The sequence below is a fragment of the Xenopus laevis genome, chromosome 4L, assembly GCF_017654675.1.
Source record: "Xenopus laevis strain J_2021 chromosome 4L, Xenopus_laevis_v10.1, whole genome shotgun sequence".
Classification (NCBI taxonomy): domain Eukaryota; kingdom Metazoa; phylum Chordata; class Amphibia; order Anura; family Pipidae; genus Xenopus; species Xenopus laevis.
In genome coordinates, this window is record NC_054377.1 from 48,207,870 (window position 1) to 48,234,241 (window position 26,372).

Consider the following 26,372-nt stretch of genomic DNA (forward strand, 5'->3'; position numbering starts at 1 on the left):
CTTGCAAATAGATTGCAGGAGCAGTGGGCTTGCACAGATCAGAGGACATCTAAAAGGATAATTCATTCAGTTCTGGCAGTGATCTTTACTTAGAAAAACAAAAAGGTACAGGACATAATTATATTAGCAGGTCAAGGTGGGCCGAAGTCATTCACACAAAGCCAAAAAGGTACATGGGATTATTCTATTAACAGATTAAGTCTCAAATGTACATGTACTGACAAGATAAAAACTGCACTAAAGGATTTAGCAGGAATAAGGTCCAAAGACCCAGAACATACACAAATTCAGTAAATTGTTACAGTAATTTTAAACTCACACTTTCAAGGTACAAAATCGATTTGCTTAGGTGCCAAGTGACAGGGTTCCAGGTCAACAAAAAGCCTTTTCAAGAAGCTCACAAAATGTTCTATTGCTTCTATTCTATTCTATGCTTGACTCCTATCCCAGGAAGCTTTAGCTTTTCTCTATGTTTCTGAACTAGTCTGTCTTCTGCCTAGAGTGGTAAAGTCCTACCACTATTCTGGCCAAATGACTGATCACTTGTTTGTAGGATAGGCAGACAGAAGCCTTTCACAAAGCACAAGCATAAGTAAAGCCATACTTCTATTTAAAACATTAAATGCCTTGTAGCATGGAGTGCTCCATTTGGAGTGTGTAGAAATCTATTGTGGCAAACAATTTCCCTCACATAAATATTTCTACTACAATAATCCATTATATCAATTTTAGTATACTTCACAATGTTCAATATTTATTTTACACTGGCCCCTTTATTACATTCCCTCTTATGCAATAATCTATGCCAATATATTTTATTAATATTTATTATGGTATAGGGTCTCATATGGAACTCCAATGTCCAAAAAACTCACAATTATTTGAAATCCATCTAATACAGACTGCATTTTAAACCTATCATTTTAATGATTTCCTTTATCTAAATGAATAAACGAGTACCTTGTACATACTTGTTCCTAACTAAGCTGCATTACTCCATATTGGTGACAATCCTATTGGGTGTATTTAATGTGTAAATAGTTTTTTTTTCCAGACTTAAGGTGTAGAGATCTATATTGCAGCAGAATCCAGAACACTCCAGGTCCCAAGCATTCTGCATAATAGATTCTATACCTTTATTGCTATTGTTTATGGGGGTTATTATAGATGAGCAAATTTAGCAATTTGTTGAGTGGGAAAAGCATGTTAGAATACTGCATTGCAAATAGTTGTGGCACCAGCAGCTACACTCTTCCAGCACTGCTGGCCAATCACAATACAGCAAATAAATTACCAACCATGGGTTGGGTATCGTGGTCTGTTGACAGAACATTGGGAGATGAACAGCTGTCATGTGAAGAAGAATTGTGGTGGTGGATGTAGGGGAATTCTTTGAGGGACTGATAAATGTTCTGAAGCAGGATAACATTGTGGTAGAGTGAAAAGAGAAAATGAAGAGTAAGTATGAGTTAGAAATGAATGAATGAAGACTGTGGAGGTGTGGGATGATTGCAGGTTGTGGGTTTGAATTCGCTGTGTGAGTTAATACATGAAGTTAATAATGTGTTTAGCTGTTAGGCTACTACCACAGCAAAATTTGTTGGTGAGAAGAAGCTTGTTTTTTTAGTATAAAAATAGGGGTGTGGAAGCACTCTAAAGGCTAAGTAATAGTATATTTAAGTATAAAGGAAGTGCTAGTTTTAATGCACATTCCCTGGGCCCCTGTCTCAAAAGTAAGTTTACAAAACAGGGGTTTTTAGTTACAAAGTTATGATCATAAAGTTGAAAAGCCACCATACCACGTCAAGGTAAACCCCACATGGCGGTCCCTAACTTGTTTGCCTTTCGGCCATAGTATAAAAAGTCTTACTGCATAGTAGCATTCAGTGTAATCAGTGTCTGTTGAACCTTGGTTTCAGTGAAAAGGATCTCTCCTCCCCCGCCAGTATGCGGCTTTTAAGGGAGAGGCATTGTCCAACCAACGCCCATTTTTAAAAGTATAGGGCCCCATTAGTTTAAGGGGGGGTATGGGGTGCTATTAAAAACCACATGAAGCTCAGCCACAGCTTCTGGCAACAATACAATGTATAAAAATAGGGGTGTGGAAGCACTCTAAAGGCTAAGTAATAGTATATTTAAGTATAAAGGAAGTGCTAGTTTTAATGCACATTCCCTGGGCCCCTGTCTCAAAAGTAAGTTTACAAAACAGGGGTTTTTAGTTACAAAGTTATGATCATAAAGTTGAAAAGCCACCATACCACGTCAAGGTAAACCCCACATGGCGGGGGAGGATAGATCCTTTTCACTGAAACCAAGGTTCAACAGACACTGATTACACTGAATGCTACTATGCAGTAAGACTTTTTATACTATGGCCGAAAGGCAAACAAGTTAGGGACCGCCATGTGGGGTTTACCTTGACGTGGTATGGTGGCTTTTCAACTTTATGATCATAACTTTGTAACTAAAAACCCCTGTTTTGTAAACTTACTTTTGAGACAGGGGCCCAGGGAATGTGCATTAAAACTAGCACTTCCTTTATACTTAAATATACTATTACTTAGCCTTTAGAGTGCTTCCACACCCCTATTTTTATACATCGTTTTTTTAGTAGTATTTTTAAAATATTTCCTGTTCCATAAAGGCAACATAAATGGTGCACAGTGTAAAATTATGCAAATAAACTAGCTGTAAGTATACTGTACATATCAATAGAATACATGTGGCCTTGATAAAATTGGTTGGTGGGCACAGGGTCGGACCCCCTACAGGCCCCCCATCCCCCTACTGTGCTTGCCGTGTGGTACTGTATGCCACCCCCCTGACGCGCATACACACACATCACTCCCTCGGCGCGCATGCGCACAAGGCACCCCACCAGCAAGCATGCGCACAAAGCACTGCGCATTGCGAAAGTCCTTTTTTTTTTTTCTTTAAAAAAAACAAGCATCAGGAGAGGGGGCCTGGCCCGGCGGGGGCCCATCGGGTTTTTTCCCGGTATCCCGCCGGGACAGTCCGACACTGGGTGAGCACACATGGAACATAAGAAGGCGCTTTTAGTGAGAACATTGTCCTCTATCTAGTCTAGAAAAAACACTATTTTATTGGCTACTTGCTGGTCAGCAAATATGATATGCATAAGAATACTAATTGATATCAGGCATTATTACTGATCACCAAGTACAGTATATAAAATATTCTTCCTGTAGAAAAAAAAGTAATGTGCATTCCAGATGAGTATTACAGTATTAGGCTCAAGCATGTCAATCTATCTTGTGATAAATATAAGCACACAAGGGTTAAAGATGTTTAATGAATGAAAATACTTAAGTACAGAAAATATTGAAAGCACCTGTTATTTTGCTTGGTTCTGCTCATGTTGAACTGGTAAATATCCTACTAAATATTAACTTTCTGTGTTATTTAGGGTACAGGTTTTTTCTGAGTTTTTCTTTTATTCCCTGCAGACATGTTTCTCAAAGCTGTGTTTGAGCTGGATTAATAGAATTCAATTTTTGATACTATTCACCAGTCCCTTAATCCCTTCTTTCAAATACAGTCTGCCTTTTTTTAACTACCTCTATTCACTAATCCATTTTTTTTACTGTTCGACATCATTTATGTTTACAATTGCCTCATGACTTTCTCAAATATGTTTGATCTCTCTGCTTTTTATTAGCTTCCTTCACCTTTGAAGGATGATGCTGTCACCTGTACCATAAAAAACAAGTTCCTTTAATTCCCCTGAGTCATGCACCCCTTCTGTAAAAGCACAATCACTTCTTCATTTTGCTCATATGCCTCACCCTTCTACTATATTCCCTAATCTGATTTTACCCATGACCAAGTTCTTTTCCCATGATGACACATAAATCTTGCTTTCAATACCTACAGAGGTCTCCATTGATTTTTTTAACTCTCTCAGCCCTCTCAAAATTATAAATGGTCTTTTTTAACCTATTGTCCAAGTATCTTTTTCAGCTGACTGATTTTACCTTCCTGTATCATTATATTGATCAACATTTTTTACTACTGCAATACACAGTTACATTTCAGTTTTTTTTTTAGTTTACTAGTTTTAAAGAGGCATGGAGCATAAACCCTCAGATATCATATTGTTCAGTTTGTAGCATATATTTATATAGAATGTTTGTTTCTTTTCATTTCAACTAAATTGACAAAATGCTAAATCTACTCTGTTAGGCTAAAATATATTCATGATATACACTTTTGGTGAATACCTTTGTTCCTATACAAGAAAACATGATAAGATATTTGATAGGATGAAAATTGTTTTTTTTTCACCAGTTTTCAACCATTGCGAGGCAGAAAAAAACATCACAGTAAACCTTTCTTTCCTCTCATCACATAGCTTTGATGTGCATCGAATAAAGGGGAAATTACTTTCTCTGTAACACAACTCTTCTATAGCTTTTTTTTCTGTATAAACACACTTCTGCTTTTCATTTGTAATTTGAATATTTACAATATGAATATGAATTGCTTTTCTTCTTAAAATGCAGTCTGTATTATAGCAGTCATAACATAATGTTTGTTAATTAAATTGCAGATCATTTTCACTACTTCTTGTGCGATCAAAACCAGAATTTTGAACTTTAGTAACTAAGTGGCCTTCCTAAGGTTACCAACGTGATAAACAAAACCCATGCAAAGAGGAACAATAAAAAAATAATCTATTATTGGAACTTAATGCTAAAGACTTAATTTTTAAATACAGAAATAACGGTTGATAGAGTCTGTAAGCTCACTGATGCATGTTAATTACTAATGTTAAAGCTTTCCTCAAAGCTTATCCTTACCTTCAAATACAGCTGTTTAGAGGGTATTTAAAGTTTTTATGATACCCCGACCATGGAAATAGCTCAAATCCAAAAATACACTGAAACCTATCAAGGTCATATAGGAGTCAATGGCAGATGTCCCTTGAACCATTTGAAGATGTTAACAGCCTGCATAATGATAGTTTTTTCAGAGGGTTTTGCCTGAGAACTCAAATAGTTCTATTAATTTGAGTTTTTGGGTTTGAGCGATTTGAGTTTGTTCCTGCGGAAAACTCTATTATTTCAGGTTTTGGGACTTGAACTCGCAGAATCAGTTTTTTTCCCATTCGAGTGTTTTCTTTATTAAAATAACATTTGATTTGTGAGTGCATTTAAGTTCATTTGAGAACTCAACCTTTGATAAATAACCCCCTTTATTTAGCTTAAACTCTGTACAGCATTCTAAATGTAGCTACTATTGGTAACCAAAATGATGATCTTTGCTTAGTCTCATTGAATTTAATGAAACAATAATTCTGGATTTCAATTGTTTATGACCTTACTGCACATTTTATGGTGCTACAGCATTGGTGACTAAAAAGTAGCACACATGGATCTTATCCATCTTATCCATGTGCTTACATCTGTTTCCATCGTGGATATTTTCACAAATACATTTTGTAGTCGACAAAGACAAGGTGTTATAGAGATTAGCGGCATACCATCACATCAAAAATACCTATTTACAAAAATGACTTCCATTTCAGCAAATGTTGTCAAAAACAGTAAAATTACTCATTCGGACAATAATTACACAAAGAATCAATCAGTGATTTGCCAGGAACACAAAAATCTCCAGCATGAGTCAGTTAGGAGTATCTAGTTACAAAAAGCATGCTTACATTGTTTCCAGTTGGAAAAAATAATTAGGCAAAGAGAACTTGCTAACAGAACATTAATAGATTTATGGACAAACATGGGGATAATATGCCTTTGCACTATAACCAGTACCAACTGCTGACTGTTTTATTGCTCTGCATTTTACAGCTCTGGCAGAATTAATTAAAGGTCAATCTGGGGAATCCAAAAGAACTTCTAGTAGATATATGTTTTGTATTTAACAACACTTTCCTGACTGTGAATGAATTGACAAATTTTAACTGCTTTCAGCAGTCAAACATTCATTTCCTATGAGTGTCACTAATGTGTACTAACATCCTTAATGCCTAATGCAAATCACATTAGAGCAGAACAGGTTTGGGCAAGGGTTTTCCACGCTGGAACAAATTGTTAGGAACTATTGGTATGATTTACTAATCATTGAGAAATTGTTCCCTTAGAGGTCCATTTATTAAAGGTAGAATCGTAATGGTATTAGAGCTATGTGAAACCACGATTAAAATCTATTGCGCAAATGTAATATTGTTTGCTAACACAAAAATTATTCACAATTTGTTCGCAGTGTGAATAAATGTTCGCAAAGAGAACAATTTTGCATAATGCGACAGTAGGATAGAGATTGCAGATTTTATAGTTATAGTGCACAGTGCATGTAATAAAACTTCTCAATTAAAAAAGTTTTTTTTTCAAAAGTTTACGTCAACTTCAAGCAGGTTTTAAAGGTTCGCAATGTGCAATTAAGATTCGCAATGAAATAAAAGCCTAATGAAGAGTATTATATTGCGACATGCAAATTTTTATTTGTCCTCTTTGAAAATTTGATTATATTTCCCCCTATTTCTCTAAAACCACAAATGCCATGAACGTTTTTAAAAGATCTGAATATACAAAAGTACCAACAGAAAAAATATTGAGCGGTGTGCTAAAAAAACACAAATATCTCAATAAACTCTAAAAATGTTTAGTTTTTTGGATAACTACTAGCGAAAAAAATCCAAAAATCACTAAGTGACACATTTACTAAGCTCGAGTGAAGGATTCAAATGAAAAAAACTTAGAATTTTGAAGTATTTCTTTGGGTACTTCGACCATCGCATAGGCTACTACGACCTTCGACTCGAACTAAAAATCTTCCGACTATTTGACCATTCGATAGTCAAAATAATGTCTCTTTAAAAAAAAAAAAAAACCTTCAACTACCTACTTCGGCAGTTTAAACCTACCGAGGTACAATGTTAGCCTATGGAGACCTTCCCCATCATTTTTCTAACCTTTTTTTGATCAAAGAAAAATCCTTCGATCGATCGCATAAAATCGTTCGAAACGTTCGATTCAAAGGATTTTATCGCTCGATCGAACTATTTTTACATCGATCGGTCGAAGGCTTTGCACTAAATCCATCGAATTCGATATTCGAATTCGAAGGATTTAAATTCGATATTCAAATTCGAAGGATTTAAATTCGAGGGTAAAATTCGAGGGTTTATTAACTCTCGATATTCAACCCTTGATAAATGTGCCCCTAAAAGTATGAATGGTTAAAAAACAGGTCCAATAGAATGTGCACAGTTGACTTCTATGGGACCTTAACTGCTTTTACTTGGGGAAGTTTTGTATTTGAGTTTTTGTAGTTTTTATGCTTAATAAATCTTGAATCTTTAATTAATCTTTAAATAAAAAAAATACAAATTTTTAGAGAAAAAAATATGATTTGTGAAATAAAAAAAGGAAAGCCAAATCTTTACAAACCTGCCCCTTAGTTTGGGGTTGTATTTTATCCTGAGAAACACACACAGAACAAGTTTTAGCTGGGCATTAGGCTTAAGTGGTTCTCCAAGTGACACCAATCAATGTCGTAACACATTGCGCTATGGTTTCTTGAGCTGTGTCATGTCAGAACAAAAACTGCTTCAGCTGTAGTTAAAAGTTGTAAAACATATTAATTATACATCCATTAAATGGCAGGGTATATTTTTATGGCTGTAAAAGATGCATTTAAGAGGAAGAGAAAAATATCAAAAAATAAATCTAGACCATTGGATAAAACTATAACATAACAAAAACTTTTCAAGCAATAAATGAAGCGCACAAAACTAAATGTACAACAAAATAATCAAATCATTTTATGAGAAACATTTAATATTTCAAGAAATGTATTTGGTTTAAATGAGATTTTGCAGCAAGGAATCCCAGTAGATGTTAAATATTTGAATTTCACAGAAGCATTTGAGAAAGTGCCATACAAGAGTTTTGCTGTACAACAAGTGAGACAAGATTAGGGGAAACAGAGAGTTGTTTGTAATGAAATCTTTGCATAATGGGCAATGGAGCACTCAGTGTTGAATGCTGAAAATAGTTTCTTTATTTCAAAAATAATTTGATTTTGGAACTAAAAGTATATTTGCTGATGATAAAATAAGTTGGAAAATAAAGCCCATCTAACATTCTGGCCATCTAATGAAGCCTGGAAAGAATTTGCCCTTGGCAAATTAATTGCAGATTAGATTTATGTCTTAGAAACTCACATCCGTGTAACTATAAAATGACAGAGAGATGAATGCCGTTAGTATGCTTTATTTATAAAGCACTAGCAATTTATTTATATCCATAAAAGAGAGAGAGAAATCCAGTCAAGGACAGTAAATTGTAATAACACAAAGCGAGTCAACTCAAAATGGCCCTGGTCTTAAATCCCAAAGGAAAGAGCCACTCATTATACAATATATCTGTTTTGCAAAAGCTATGAGCGATTGCAAAGATGTTGAGGTTAATTAAATAAACAGACTATTTACTGTACCATATTGGTGTTTTTAGTCTACAGGAATGGGATCTATGATCTAGAATGCTTGGAGATTTCTGGATAATGAGGTTTCGAATAAGGTATTCCATACCTGTATATTTTAAGTATCAAAAGCTGCACATGCTTCGTTGTGCAATGTACAACAGTGATGCAGCAAGCGATTCCAAATGCAAGTTGATTTTAAGCTATAAGAGACATTATCTAAATAAACATGTCTGCCCTATTATATGCTTTTCTATTTCATGACCCTGCATAATGTATGAAGATGTTAAGAAATAATTAACTCAGCATCAACTTGGTTGAAATGTATTTGTAGAGTTTGATGAGTAGGCACATTTTATTGTTGGAGGATTAGCCTTTATCTAACTTAGGGTTTTCAGCACATGGCACTTTTTTAATTAGGGGTACTGCGCCATATTACCATTTTATGCTTTTATACAGAGATTTGTTTTGTATTGAAGTGGGAGTCTGCAACAATCAATAATACATAATATTAGTTGAATATTCAACAACATGAGCTTGGAATCATCATTGCTAACTTAGGAAGAAATCAATGTATTTGATAGGACCATTTTAATTTTTTAATGAGGTGAACGGTTTATTTACAGCTAAGACATAAGGGGCCTCATTCATGGAAGGGTGCAAAGTGCCAAAACAGGATAACCCACCACTTACCCCTCAGTTTGCACCTGAATTGTATTCATGAGCAGTGGGTGGAGGGATACATGTAGGCATCTTCCATTCTGCCCCTACCCATCACCTAACTTATGCATTAATCAAACTTGCAAGACAGGGACTACCACTCGTTGTATGGGACATGCAGCACTGTGATTACCGCCTGCCCTGCTTTGCACCAATTAGTTATGTGAGCTGCATCTCCCACCTGATTTTTAATCCAATATGAGGCGCTGAGTGCAGTAAGTCTCAGGAGACAAACAACCAATCAGTAGTCCTTTTTTTTAATATAATGAATATAACTTGTATCTTTTCAAAGCAAATGCTAAGTGCACTCTCTAATTTAGCTACAATGATAAATATGCCTCGTTTATTTGTCATGTGCTTAAAGATGAAGCTTTTTAGCAAAACGGGTAGCATTTATTGAGAGATCTGAACATCTTTCTGGACCCTAAAGATTACAAGCAGCAAGAATTGAGCTATACGTTATATGCAAAGTTTTTGGTGGAACGCACGCTCAGCCAGTTGGAACACATGGCTATTTTTAGGAGAGCTGCATTGAGAGTGATGCATGGGATCACAAACAGAAGGTGGAACGAGTGACTAGAGAACAACTGCAGGGAATGACAAGTGGTGAGATTCTTAGTGGGGTCAAACAAGTGGGAGGCCAGAGGACATCCTGTAGTTTCTTAGTAAAAACACACACTGACTGTTTTGGGATTCTAATGCATCAATAATCTCACACTATTTGAATTATCACAAAATATGTGATGCTGCTGTCCTATATTCTGCAAGTTTATTAAGGTTGTGGTGATTAGAGAGATGCTGAATCTGATTATTTACGACTTGACTGCATTTTTGGAAAATCAATATATATTAAGTGCTGTGGAAGCATATCCAGGGCCTGATTTATAAACTGGGCGCCCCTAGGCTGGCTCCGGGCATTGCCCCCTACCCGGTCTTCACCCCCCTCCCTCGTCCCATCCGAGCCTACTTTTGTCCTTCAGAGTTTTGTGGTGGTTTTTAATATAGCTTGACTTGTCCAACAAGCATTGGAGTTTTTACTTTTTGGAACTGAAAGTTTGATAACTGACAATTTATCAAGACAGTAAATTTTTCCTATAGCTACTGGGTTCTAAGATATATTTTTGAAATAGCTCTAATTATTGACATGTCTTTTTAGAGAAATGATGGTCTGAAATGTGCATAAATTTCCAGGATATCTGTGTTGTTTTATCTAATTGTCAATTTACTATTTTACAGTGTTTAATGAATTAGTAGACTGGCCAGTTACTGATTAATTATATTAGTTAATGAATTGTGAAAAATAAAAAGGTATTCATTTTAAATTAAATTTGTATTCCCCTGTTTGTTTCTTCATGTGTTTAGAAGGCAGTAAAACAAAAAAAAAAAAACTTTGCAGCAATACAGTATCTTTATGTGTCCATATACCCAAGCAATATATAGTGGGTCACTTGAATATTTAGAAAGTACAAAGGCTTAAGGGTCTACTCTATTCTGTTAGTACACTGAATTGAAACTAATAATTGTCTTGATTAATAATTTATACAGGAAAAGAAAATTACTAAATTGTTCTGTATTGTAGTGTGTCCAAAGACACTCAAGTGCACAGTGTAATTCTCATTAGAAAGTTATTTTACAATACATCTAATATGCTTAGGAATGTGCAGTTAATTGTCTGAGCTGGGAATGTACAAAATATATCATTTTAGCATTACACAAGGAATGCTGTAATACTTCATACATTAAAATCATTTTATGCCTTTAGTCCTACTATTGTATTTCAGCATTTCAATTTGGCATTTCACTTTTTCTTTTTCTAAAAGTGTTTAATCTAACGCTGGGAATTAAAACCATTTACACAGATGAGTCCTGCAGTACAATGAGTATTTTAAATGTTTGCACATGATTTGAATGCAGTTCATCCTCTGAAATATTCAAAATATGAGGTGAAATGCTTTTCTAGCCAACCTGAACAATGGGAAATTAATCAAAAGGTTTCACACTGTTTGTGGATGAAATTGAAATGGCAAGTAATTGATTCTTAGACAAGGGAGCACCATTGTTAAAATCTCACTTTTTCTGCTGTCAGGGCTCATAGTGAATGAAAAATAAATTACTTAGTGAACCTTGAACAATAATGAGTACACAGAATCTCAGACAACCAATTTATATACATATACACATTTCATTTAAAAATCCGAGCAAAATTGTATTTCCTTGGAAGCCATATAGCCAGAAGCTGATACCCTTGAGTGAGATTTCTTTGAGAGGAAAAATCTATCCTGATAGCAACTTGAATCCCCCACTATTATTTGTTTGTATTTATGAGCTGTGTTGAGTGTCTTGCATCCAATTATTACTCTTTTATGTATAGCATCCTCTTCTTCCCTCTCCTGCTGCCTTTTTGCTTTAAGGCAGAGTATGCACCTGTAGGGATGTGTAAAATAGCCACCCTTAGTAATATGTGCAGGCTGTCCTTCCATGTTATGGACACCTAATTGGGTCCTAAAATACAGTTGGGAGGGGTATTGTTGACTCTTTTTACTTCTCACAGTGACCAGCAGATGGCACTGTGCTAGAATATGAAAGGCTCTGAAGCCATGCTTTCAGTGTCCATTTTGTGCTGGCTCTAGCCTGGGCTAACAGGCTGAGTCTGTGTGGAACCTGATTATTTTAGGATTAGTAAGAATAGGCTACTAACCATTATAGGTCACTCTAGGAGTGACAGATAGACAGGTTATTTAGCTGAGCAGCTCAAGGCTCCGACAAAGAGAGTCAGAGGGATTAAGATCCCGCGTACTACTAGCCCAGAAGTAGGGACTAAGTCTATAGGAACAGGGTAGATAGATTCCCCATAGGTTCCACTTAGGGAAAAGGCTGAAAGCTGGGTGTACCTTTATTGCTGCTGAGCATGTCCTATTGCATGTGGGGATTAATACTGATCATATGGTGCTGTGAGTATTGCCTATTCAATGTGATGCCAAATCCTGTCATGCTCTATTGTATACTCCAATGAGGATTTTGTATGTTCAATAAATCAGTTCATGTTTAAGTTATAAGAACCACTGGCGCCCAATTATTATACCCTGAATCCAGTTACAGTTGCTCTACACCCTGCCTCCACACCGTTGCGAGGGCTCACTCCCTAAGATTATAGGTCTCATCCGGGGGAAAATTTAGTGGGAGTGGAGCTCAATAGTGGTGTAAATAACACACAATTTACTATAGCGCTACACACCTAAAAAACCTTTTGCTTAAATAAGCGAAATAAATAGGATTTGTGTTGAAAATGCATTATGCCTATTCTTTTAATTAAAAAAAACCCTATTTTAAGAGATTAGAATAGAAGAGCAGATTAACTGCTCTTCAGCACTAGAAAGCAACAGGTAGTGCTAAAGTGAACCTGGTTTCATCTTCTTGCTTAGTGCCAGAAATAATAAAAGGCACAATAGGCAAAAAGGATCTTCAGCATAAGCCCTATTCATTGCACTCATGTTTAAAAAGCGTAATATGTACCATCCCTTTAAAGTTTAGTGACACACACATATACACTCTTGAAATCTGTTTAACTCCCACATTGTTTATATACTACAGGGGTTATTTGCATACCCTTTCACGCTTCTGTTACCGTTACAGAGCGCTGTTCAAAGCAATCACGGAGTCTGGCAAATTAGTATCAATATGTTGGCTTTATTGAACGTTTAAAATTGCTAAGGAGGGGGATTCACATCTAACGCGTTTCGTGTCAGAAGACCTGACACTTCATCAGAGTTATTTGCATACCCACCTGCAAGTACACTTGAAATGGATGCATTGAAAATCACATATTGATGCAAGTCATTAAGGCATATGTGTTCAAACTAGGGATGCACATAATCCAGGGAAATCACGTAACTTTTTGTCAAAAAACAAGGAAGTAAAAAATGTTTTTTTCCTGTTCCCATCCCTGATTTGCATATGTAGATTAGGATTCGCATTTGGTTTGGTATTCGGCTGAATCTTTCATGAAAGATTTGGGTATTCGGGCACACCTCAAATAGTGGCTTTGTGCATCCCTAGTTTTAACATGCTTCTACACTTCCACATAATTGTCATCGCTTCTGTCCTTTATTTTCTGATCAATGGTGTGCAAATTCACCTATTAACACTAGGGAACCCCGGAGTCATGGTCAGACTGGGGGGGCCGAGGCAGCTGCCTCAGGGCCCCCCTCCATCCCCTACAGCTGTGCATGTGTGTTTTTGCCGCAACTGGCTGGTCGTGGCAGGAAGAGAGCAAGGGGAGCAGAGTGTGGATCTGGGCTGGCAGGGCCCACAAGAGCCGGGGGCCCACCAGGTGTTTTCTCAGTTTCATCAAGAAATCCCTGCCCACACCAAAAAACACCAGTGACTGCTCCATCTCACCCCTGTAGCAAAAGAGCCCCAAGAATAACACTTGATTGCCGCCATGTCTGGGTAACTTTTTTCTATGGTTACATTGTGGGACTGACTGGTCGATATTCCCCCCCCAACCACCAGAGGGCTCCCCTCTTGCCCTATTTGGTCAATTGCTCGGCTTCACTAACTTTGAGGGTACTAATTACCAGTTTAATGATTAAAGTTATACTTTGTTCATGGTTTGTTGTTAACTTTTTTTTACTGTTTTATACTTGGTAACTTGCTGTCAATCATTTTGTTTACTAATCGACAAAGGGGCATACACCAGCCTTCCAACCAAATTTATAAATGGTACTATTATGTGTGACCCAAAATGTGAGAGGGCTAAACTCCCCCTCTTAAAGCTTAATGGCCTTCTGGCATTACAGTCAGGTTGAGATATTCTCCAGGAGACACATTTCTCTAACATCTCAACACCAAAATAATTCCACCACGCTTATCAAAATGTGTATCTAGCCTCATCGACTAAAAAATACAGAGGTGTAGTCATATGCATCCATAAAAGGGTGAACTTTATCCTGGAATCATCTAAAGCAGACCTAGAAGGTTACTACTTAATATTGAACAGTCTCTCACAGGACACAGAAGTTATGCTAGCAGCATTCTATGGTAAAATGATCCTATTTTTCCTATCTTAGAGGAAAGAAGCAGGGGACCAACCTTACTGGGAGGAGACTTCCAACAAAGTAATGTATCCCCACATTGATAGGCAGTCTCATGCATCAACAAACCTCTATACTTAAATGACACATAGTCCTCAATATTTTGCAAAACTATTCGAAAAACATACACTAATAGATGCCTGGAGGAATTACCACCATTAGTTAAAAGATTACACATACCCCCCCACATAACTCCTTTTCCCGAATAGATACAGTGGTGTGAAAAACTATTTGCCCCCTTCCTGATTTCTTATTCTTTTGCATGTTTGTCACACTTAAATGTTTCTGCTCATCAAAAACCGTTAACTATTAGTCAAAGATAACATAATTGAACACAAAATGCAGTTTTTAAATGAAGGTTTACGTTATTAAAGGAGAAAAAAACTCCAAATCTACATGGGCCTGTGTGAAAAAGTGATTGCCCCCCTTGTTAAAAAATAACTTAACTGTGGTTTATCACACCTGAGTTCAATTTCAAAGGTTATAAAGCCATTTCTAAAGCTTTAGGACTCCAGCGAACCACAGTGAGAGCCATTATCCACAAATGGCAAAAACATGGAACAGTGGTGAACCTTCCCAGGAGTGGCCGGCCGACCAAAATTACCCCAAGAGACAACTCATCCAAGAGGCCACAAAAGACCCCAGGACAACATCTAAAGAACTGCAGGCCTCACTTGCCTCAATTAAGGTCAGTGTTCACGACTCCACCATAAGAAAGAGACTGGGCAAAAACGGCCTGCATGGCAGATTTCCAAGGCGCAAACCACTTTTAAGCAAAAAGAACATTAAGGCTCATCTCAATTTTGCTAAAAACATCTCAATGATTGCCAAGACTTTTGGGAAAATACCTTGTGGAACGACGAGACTAAAGTTGAACTTTTTGGAAGGTGCGCGTCCCGTTACATCTGGCGTAAAAGTAACACAGCATTTCAGAAAAAGAACATCATACCAACAGTAAAATATGGTGGTGGTAGTGTGATGGTCTGGGGTTGTTTTGCTGCTTCAGGACCCCGGCCATCTGTTCGTCAACTCAAGCTGAAGCGATCTTGGGTGCTGCAGCAGGACAATGACCCAAAACACACCAGCAAATCCACCTCTGAATGGCTGAAGAAAAACAAAATGAAGACTTTGGAGTGGCCTAGTCAAAGTCCTGACCTGAATCCTATTGAGATGTTGTGGCATGACCTTAAAAAGGCGGTTCATGCTAGAAAACCCTCAAATAAAGCTGAATTACAACAAATCTGCAAAGATGAGTGGGCCAAAATTCCTCCAGAGCGCTGTAAAAGACTCGTTGCAAGTTATCGCAAAAGCTTGATTGCAGTTATTGCTGCTAAGGGCGGCCCAACCAGTTATTAGGTTCAGGGGGCAATTACTTTTTCACACAGGTTTGGATTTCTTTTCTCCCTAAATAATAAAAACCCTCATTTAAAAACTGCATTTTGTGTTTACTTGTGTTATCTTTGACTAATAGTTAAATGTGTTTGATGATCAGAAACATTTTGTGTGACAAACATGCAAAAGAATGAGAAATCAGGAAGGGGGCAAATAGTTTTTCACACCACTGTAGGTTTATAATATACCAACATCTATCTCCACATATCATGCAGTCCAAATTCTGTTCCTGTGCATGGTCTGACCACTCTATAGTGACCCTACAATTAACTAGCCTGCTAAATAAACCACTACTGTCTAATAAATATTTACTGTCCCCTTTTACTTAAATCAGCCAAAACAGTTAAAAAAAATTGCATATTATTACCAATCCTTATACCAACAAAAAAAACAAACTGAAAATTGATAATTTTCTTAATAAATACGATATGATAGTTCAGGAACAGATATAAATTCTGTCCTCCCCCATTGACCAACTGGAAATACAACAAGCTATAAAATTGTTAAAGGTCAAGAAATTTCCAGGTCCTGAAGGCCTTTCTGGGAAATACTACAAAACATTCAAACAACTTCTAACACCAAGGCTCCATAAATTATTTAACAATATTTTAAAGATAAACATACATTTGATCAAGACAACTTAGCTGCATAAATTGCAGTTACCCCAAACCGGATAATTTTCATCCATTCTCCCTCCTAAACCTTGACATCAAGCTTTCCTCAGAATTCCTACCTCAGGGGCCTAATACATAGAGACCAGTCAGGCTTTATACCTGGGCAGTAAGTTAATGAAAACATTCTCAGAATCAACTTTGTACACTTGACTAATATTAATGACATTCCCACAAAATACGGCACTACATAGGTTCCTTATGGAAAGAGGAAAAAAAAAAATCCCTAATCCAATGCTATTTGAATTAATGTGCCTACAAATGTTCTCCCAAAAGTGATCAATCTCAAAAAATATATGATCATCTAACCCATCTGACTCCTTTAAAGGACTTAAGATTTATCCAGCTTTGGGAGAAGGACCTACACATATGTATGGAGGACGACCAATAGTTTGATATCATTAGAGAAACTGTACACTGCTCTGTTAATATAGAAACTTCCAGGAGGCAACTGGAACAGGAAACATATATTTTTTCTGCCTCAAATCAGGTTATAGCTGCTAGCGTCAGACTGGGGGGCCCTGAGGCCCACCGTGGCTACTTCTTTGGGGCCCCCACCACTCCCCTGGGCCCCCACCCCAGATGCAAAGCATTCTCTGGCCCCATTCCTCAAGCCGCAACATCCCTGCTGCTTCCATGCAAGGACCAGGACTGGGCCAGCGGTGTCTATGAGGGCCGGGGCTCACTGTGGTTTTTTTTCCAGGTGTCCCACTGGACCAGTCCGACACTGATAGCTGCTGCTTGGAAATCCCTAGTCCTAGGTTTCCACCTAGTTAAAGCAAAACTAGACACTGTTTTGGTCTTAGAGAAACTAACCATCTTGAAAAATGAAAACCTTCCAGAAAGTTTGGACTTCCTGGCTAACCTCCAGGAGTCACACAGCTAATTTCTCACCAAATTTAACACAGAGATCCTAATATAACCCTTGAACCTGTTTTATAGGTGAAACCCCACTTGTTCTCTCCCACTCTGACATTACACGTAGCCAATATTATATAATAATCATAAAATACAGCATGCACAATATTTTGTTGTACAGGTATGGCACCTGTTATCCAGAATGCTCGGGACCTGGGTTTATGGGAGACAGCCTTTCTGTAATACAACAGTATTACAAACATTTAGGAGCCCATTTATTAAACCTCAATTTTTTTCTGGTCTATGTTGTGGTCATAAAAAAATTGAATAATCTGACTCGCAGGGTAAGCCTGGAAATGTAGGAGCCTGTTTTTTCCCCTAGTAATATTGTGGGCCATTCTGATTTTGCATTGAATATCCAGCACTAATACACATGTTCAGGTCTGGACTGGGAGTCAAAATAGGCCCTGTCATTCCATGTACACAGAGGCCCAAACAGCCCCTCTGTTTGCCAGAACCCACCGATTGCCAGTCCGGTCCTGCACGTTACAAAGATTATCAATTTTTGGACAAATAAAATGTACATTTAAATATTGTGAGCATGGGAACATAGCATTCATTATTTGTATTCATACAGATTAGTGTTATTTTGTCAGTAATTGCACTGCTTATTTATAACCTCTAGATTTGTTGTTGCTTGACATATAAATAAATTTACTGCTCATGGCATAAGCGACAGTAATATTTCATGGTTTTTGCCAAGCAATGCAAAGTAAAAAATGTCTATTAATTGCCCACATACTTGAAAAAGTATGACAAGGATGAATAAACATCATCTTGGCAGATGATAACTGGTTAGTTTGATATGATTACCACAAGGCATTTGTGCACTTAATGTTTTCCCCCATTCCAAAATGCACTTAATCATAACGAAAACTGTGCTATGGCTTTTAAAAGCAGTTCGCTATTAACATGACTGGCGTTTTCTGTAATGTTGAAAACATTTAATAATAGATCTGATGACAGTACACTGCATTAAGACATTTTAAATACAGTTTTTTATTTACATTCAACTGTATTCACAATAAGAATGTTCTACAGCATATGAATGTAGGGAACGTTGAATGCCTTTTTTTCTAATCCTTATTGAATATTGCTCTTTTCCTAAATACACATTTGTGTATCCAGTCAACATTGAAAAGGTCCATAGTAAAATAAATGACAGATAATATGGTTGATGGATAATATGGTTCTTAAATATTAAAACAAATTGTGAATGGCCCAGGGCTTGAAAAAGTATGTCCTTGGGAAAACATAGTTATCCTTTTGCCTAACTTTTCCTATTCATTCTATCTTGTCTGATATGGAGACAATGGCTTCAAAAAATCTGATGTCGTTCCTGTACTCAATGCTTTATGGTCTCAAATGTTTTAATTTGCCCCCCCCCCCTGGACTTGTACGTAAGCATCAGGAGAACACACGCTTCTGCATGCTCTCTCCTAACAAAGAAGTATGCAGACTCACTCAACCTCTTCCTCACTGGCAGTCACACATCTGTGCTTCCCACACTTGCTGTTGCAATCTCCCCCCCTCGTGGCTTGGTCCTCCCTCCTCAGCCCTCCCTTCTCAGCTTTCTTCAGTCAGCCCTCCCTCCTCAGCTTTCTTCAGTCAGCCTCCCTCTTCAGCCTTCTGTGTTCTGCATTCAGCTTGTGACCTAGGCTTGTCAGTCTTGACCATGGAGGCAGGCTAAGGGCTGAGGAGGGAGGACCAAGGCACAAGGGGGTGTTTGCAACAGAAAGTGTGGGCAGAACGGAGGTGTGACTGCAGCCTCTTAGGTACAGTGAGTAAGAGGCGAGTCTGCATACTTCTTTGTTAGGAGAGCACATGCAGAAGAATGTGTTCTCTTGGTGATGTCCTCAAATGCATTCCGTAAATGAGGGGCCCTCATGCCCCCCAGGAAAATTATCTTTGTAATAAAAAATGCTCACCTAGTGGGGGGACGGCAGGGACGCCTGTCACCCCCTCTGCGGGGACGCCTGCCGCGTCAATCTTCGGTGCCGGTTCCTTCGGCGCCGGTTCGTTCGGCGCACTGACGCTATGGCGCAAAATTTAAAAGGTACATTTTCTTTTTGCAAACTGCCGTGATAGGACCTCTCGTTTAAGTCCAGGTGCCATCCAAGTAGCTGAGGGCTCCTCCCGAGGCCAAAGGCAGTCACACTACAGGTGAAGCACGAGCTGAGACCAGGGTGCTTGGCATTTGTTTTGGTGTTGGGTGCCGACCGTGACACTCTGGTTGTATTTATTTAATTTTTTAGTTATACAGTTATGAGACCTGTTGTACAGAATGCTCGGGCCTGAGGTTTTCTGGAGAAGAGATCTTTCCGTAATTTGGATCACCATACCTTCAGTCTACTAAAAAATCATTTAAATTAATTACACCCAATAGAATTGATTTCCCTTTAGTAAGGCTTCATTGTCTTAGTTAGGTTAAGTACAAGGTACCGTTTTATTACTACTAGGGATTCACCAAATCCACTATTTTGGCTGTGGCCGAATCCCTGAATCCTTCGCTAAAGATTCTGAACCGAATCCGAATTCTAATTTGCCTATGCAAATTAGGGGTGGGAAGGGAAAACAGTTTTACTTGTTTTGTGACAAAAAGTCACATGATTTCGCCGGGCAGAAGAATTCATCTGAATCCTACTGAAAAAGGCAGAATCCCAAACTGAATCCTGAATTTGGTGCAACCCTAAAGAAAAATAAATCATTTTTTAAAATGTTAATTATTTGGTTATGATGGATCCTATGAGGATGGTCTTCCCATAATTTGGAGCTTTCTGGATAACAGCGTTAGGGATAACAGATTCTATACCTATATATCGCTATTTCAATAAATTAAAACAATATATAATAGAACAGACTGTTATCTATACAATAATAACATATAAATAAATACAATTATATTCAAGAAGAATTACTATGTGTTAGAGACAGGAGGAAGTAGGTCCCTGCCTTGTTGAGTTTACTATTGAAGTGTGTGACATCTGTAGTAGAGATGTAGTAGGACGTTTGTTTAAAGATGACATTCAAGAATATTTATTGAACAGATCTATAAGTAATCAACATTGTTTTATGAAGGACACACAATGGCAAATGGCAAATATATTGTTTTTATAGAAAAGTGAGTAAGTAGTTGGACAGTTGTGTTTTAAGAAATGTTGTCAAAGTTTTTGCTACAGTGCCAATGTCTAAAGACATTTGCTTTCTGGACTAATGTCTCTTGGAGATGCTAGTTTTTATACAGATATAAAATTGACTGAATTGAAAGAAAATAGCTAGCAGTGGTACCTCTTCTAATTTGTTCTAGTTGGTGAGTTACAAGGTTTTTTATTGGACCGTTTTTTTTTCATTTAATTTGTTTATTAATGAGTTATAAGCAAGCACTTACAATAATATATGAGTTTAGTGTGGGTTTTTTTTTTTAGCATTTTTCTTTTTTGTTTATACATATTTATGGTAACTAAACATAGGGAATTGTGCATTAATTGTGTCAAGACTGGTGCTTTTTATGGAGTTTTGTTTTTTTCATCTGAAAAGTATGCAGCAGCATTCAAACATTGAAAATGAAAAGAATATTAATTTTTAAAATATATGCATAGTAAAAAAAAAAATGTAAGCAGGAGGGTGTGGGACCCTTGATATTGAAATCAGGTAAATTGGCCGGAGGTAATGAGTTTTGGACAGCCTCTATCAATGTAGAAGCAGCGTATAAAGACTTATTTTATAGACCAATTTCAGTAAAGGTTGGACATACACTGACAAATGCTCCCGAAATATCTGACTGATTGACCCACAGGCTGAACAGACAGATATAGTGATGGGCGAATTTGCGCCGTTTCGCTTCGCCGAAAAATTTGCGAATTTCGCGCGAATTTCGTGAAACGGCGAAAAATTCGCGAAACGACGCCGGCGTCTCGTTTTTGACGCCGGCGCCCGTTTTTGACGCCGGCGCCCGTTTTTTCGACGCCGGTGCCCGTTTTTGACGCCGGCGTCCGTTTTTCGGAAAAGTTTTTTTTGACGCCGGCGAGTTTTTACCGCGAATTTTCGCGGGAGTTTCGCGAATTTATTCGCTCGGCGCGAATTCGCGCCTGGCGAATAAATTCGCCCATCACTAGACAGATATCTTACAAGTAGCCATAGTTTTGTAGGGTTACTTTTCCATAGTTTTGTTTGTTTAGGCTGACAAGTAATTCCTATACCTAACACTTGTCTCGACCAGGCTGTGGATACATCTCACTTTACACACGAGGCATGCTAAATTGTGTTCCACATGGGCATATATGAATGCTATATAAGTTCAAACCCAAACTATGTGTGATAAAATCTCACCCTGGTGGTCCAGTGGTGTGGCAGGGACGCCCACCATGCCAGTCTGTTTCTGCCACCATTCTGGTCTCTTAGGGCGTGAAACTGGCGCTATAAAAATCTCAGTTGGGCTGCTAGACCTTGCCCATGATAGGATCTGTTTCCTGTGGTTCCTGAGCATAAAGCTATCTGTTATTCTGTCTGATTCTTGTTTTGACCCCTGCCTGGCTAACGACTATTCTGAACTTCTGATTCCTGACCATTGCCTGTTATACGACTACCACTTCTGCTGAATCCATTCTGATTGATAACCCGGTTTGACCCTTGCCTGCTTGACTACGCTTGGCATCGGTTCTAGATTTAGGGTGACAACCGTTACACTATACACTTACTGCCACAAAATTTGCTACTGCAACATTGTGCTATGCATTGTGAATAAACACTACAATGGATTGTGCTGAAATTTTGCAGTTACTTCAACATTAGTATAATAGCTTCCTTTTTAATTTTCATGAGCAATAACACTAAGCACATTAAAATATTTTTTTCCTTTGAACGGTATTGCCCCTGGAACTAAAAATTAAGAAAATCACCCAAAATTTAATTCAAATAACTGTACAGAAAAAGCTTTATGCTATTGGTAAAATTACCATAAAGGATTTGGGAAGTTTTCTCGCATTAAGAAATTATGTGTGAATGAAGAGATTTCTGATATTGTAAAGTGGGAATATGAATATTTAATTTACATGTATCCACATGCCTTGCATAGAACCCCATTATGTCAAGCTGAGAAGTAATCTAGATATGTCTTAGATCACTAAGCTATTGAAGTCTGAGCAGTGCACAATACATGGCTGAGGTTTAGGAAGGTACACATTAATGCTACCTGTGATGACAATCGTATGCCAAAAAAACATTTCGCTAGGAATTACATTCTATTGTTGCTTTTTATCTTTCTTATCCTTTACCTTTTTCTGTGAAAGCAAAACTGTTTAGCAGTTGATGTAATAAATCAACGAGGTATCTTTCTTTTTTCTAATATAAAAGAATTTGGAATATGTCAGATATGTAGCATGTCTTTAAAGCAATCATTTGAATGCTTACTTTCTTATTTAATTCTACTAGTGATGAGTGGATTTTTTCACCAGCAATGGATTAGAAAAGCACCCATAAGAAAAAACGCCCGTTTATGGATATTTATGAGATATGCTCTATAATGAACTATTTAGGAGGGAAACGTGTACTCGGGACAACTATAGCTACCTCTCCATATACTGTAGACTTTTGGTCTCCAGGTGCAGTTGTTTTGCACATCTTCTTTTTGATGAACAGCATCCTGTTATGCTCCATGCTGAAAATGTCATGGTGCATTGGTAACAATTTCCTTTTATTTTTCACTGTCATTCATACTTAAAATGCTATTTTTACTTTTCAGCTTTTTGCAAATAAATGTGTGACTTATATTCAGTTTTCAAATGTTACTTTCTAAGCTGAATATATTTCAGTATATCAGTGGTGTTATTTTTTTTTTTTTTAGAGATTTTATGTCATTGTTTACAGAGTTGTTGATTAAAATTTCTCTAAATCCTAAAAATTTGAGATTTATGAAGTGTAAATACCACAAAAAACTCTAATATAAAACTTTGGTTTTTAAGGTTCTTGTATATTTTAACTCATCATTCAGTATTTCTTTTTTCTTTTCTTGTCCTTTTTTTATTTGGATCTTTTAATAAATGACATGGCATTCGTGGTTTTAGAGAAAATGAGTTTATTATTTGTGGTTTCAAATCCCCCCAAAGCCACTAAAATGAGAAAGTTGAAAAATGGGCCTCTCTGACTACCAGTCATCTCTATAACACATCTCATTTCCAAGTGTCACAGTTCTATAGATCCAGACACAGTACTTATATCACTGCATAATGCATAAGCATTACAAGGATAAAATAACTGTTACAAAAGCAAAGGTAGAGGAATAAATTCCACAATTTATTTAGCAATATTTAAATAGGAAAGCAGGATATCTTTAGTAAGTCTAAAACAGAAGTTTTGAAGTATTTACTAAGGATTATACTATTACATTCTAGGGTATTTAAGTTTTGTGGTTAATTAGAAACGAATTGGGTAGTAGGCTTGGGTGAATTTGACCTTTTTAGTTTCATCAAAAATTTGCAGCTGGCAAAATATCGCCGACGCCCATTAAAGTCTGTGGGCGTCAAAATTGTTTTTGACGTTCAGTGAATTTTTTTTTTTGACGCACAACGCCATACAAGTCTATGGGCATCATTTCCATGGTGAAACAAGGCGAAAAAATTCCCCCATCCCTATTGGGTAGGAGGAATCAGTCTTCTCATCATATTGAGAGTCTATAAAGTATTGAATATATGCTATGTAAAAACCCATAAATTAACAAAGCTGGTTATGCGATGTGATATTTCTTTTACAATACTTTTATATGTGCTAATTTACAAGTCTTGTTTCTCTTTTCACACTAGAATTGTGGCTAGTGATGAGCGAATTTGACCTGTTTCGCTTCACCGAAAAATGTGCGAAACTGAGGAAACATTTACAAAACTCATTGAAGTCAATTGGCGTACATTGCATTAAGTTAATGGGAGTTTTTTCTTGTGGCAACTTTTTTTGTCTCTGTGACTTTTATGTCCAAATGCATTAAAGCCAATGGGTGATTTTCTCATGGCAACGTTTTTGTCCAATGCATTAAAATTTTTGTTATGGCAATTTTTTTATCATCACTAATTGTGGCAAATGAATAGTTTATGATCATTCTACATATCTGTAGCAAATCTGTAGTGACGTTATCACAATGTATATTGGGGTCTGATTTTTATTAAAGGGGACCTGTCACACAGACATGAAAATCTGTATAATAGAACTCCTTTTCAAATTAAACATGAGACTCAAATACATTTTTAACAAAACATCCATACCTGTTTAAAGTTATTTAAAAATCGTAACTCTCAATCATATATTACCTGCCCCTCCTCAGGCAATAACTTTATCTTTCCATTCAGCGCTTCCTAGACCTAAATGTCACTTCACTTTCCGCATTCCTCCTCACTCCTAATTGTGCAGCCTGGGCATGGGCATAAAAAACCCTATTCTGATAAACAAGATTTTGGAAAGATGGAATAGTTTTCCTTATAGCTAGTGATGGGCGAATTTATTCGCCAGGCGTGGATTCAATACAATTTCTTGCGATTCACCGCCGGCAAATAAATTTGCAAAACCGCCGTGAAAGTTCACCGGCAACCAAAAAATAGGGTGCTGGTGTCCAAAAAACAGACGCGTCAAAAATGAGACGCTGGTGCAGTTTTGCAAAATTTTTCACCGTTACGCAAATTTCGCGGGAGTTTACTAGGTTTAAATAACACCAAAAAGGATTTGGAATTATTTGTTAAAGTGACAGGTCCCCACTAATCTAGATTGTGGTAATATAGTCAGTGTATTGTAATGTTAGAGTTATACTTTAAATAACATAATCCCCCCCTAAAGAAGGTATATGGTACTGTAAAGGTATTTACTGTATAATACCCGCCCAGTACTGAAATTGCAGATGTTAGCATTATCAGGTGCCATGTTATGTCTTTAAATGTATGGAATATAGTGGGGGCGTGGATTTATATCTGAATGAAAGACAACTTTAGAGTATCTTAATTTTAGTATCCAAAATATAGATTCCTCCGCTGCTGGTCAGTGAGGGATTTACTGTATATTGTGTGTTCTGGTAGCTGTGGTTGCCAAAAGGGCTAAAGATTAGGGATGGGCAAATCTGACCCATTTTGCTTCTCCACAATGAATTAAAATCTATGGGTGACAAACTTTTTTTCACCCTATTGGAGTCTATGGGCGTAATTTTCGCAGCAAAACTTGGTAAAATATTTTGCTCATCACTACATAAAGATGAATAGCAGAATATTTTGTTTTATTTTGACTTAAGAAAATCACATAATCTACTATAATGTATACAGATAGCATTACTAATCGGGCTGTAATATGAGTGTGTAGGGAGCGATACATGCAAGTTCAGATTAGAATTGTTGTGAATAAAATATGGTACAGCTCAACTCATTTCTAAAACTGACTGATGCAGAATGACTGGAATAATTTGGAAACCACATCATGTTTATCAAGTCTGTTGCTTGAAATTTTATGATTTACTTATAATCTTCTAAAATTGCTTAAGTAATCTCTTCTATCCCTTTTTAAAGATTAGACAGAACCTAATCCTGTCAGATATCTATACAATTAATATTAAAACTCAAATGTTTTGACAGCACTGAAGATTAAAAAAAATTCAGTTTTACATGGTTAAATGCAAATGTATAAAAGTTTTATTTTGATGACTATCACATAGGCTCTGTGGATCTCAACAATGAAAAACCAAGAGAAGAGAGTGATACACCAGTCGAGTTCACATTTTAGGATCTAGCCTTGCATGCAGTGTTTTAATTTAGATTGGAGGTGAAAAGAGTCAGACTTATAGGGGCCTTGGAAAAAAAGCAAGCCCCTGATTTTGCTCATTCTATAATCACTTGAGTCTTTGGTCTGGATGCACTTTGCTCTGGGGACTGGTTGCAATCCAGCTCTATCCTTAATGCATGCAATAAGTACAAGCTTCTGTTGACTCATGTCAATCATGTCATAGATAAGGCACAAGAACGGATGCACATGTCCCATCCCCCACCCACCTCCATGAATACATCATTGCAAAATTTTTATATCACTGTATTCATGGAACAAAACAGAGAACAATGTAGGCTGGTATACTGCAGTCCTAAATGTTATTGTTCTC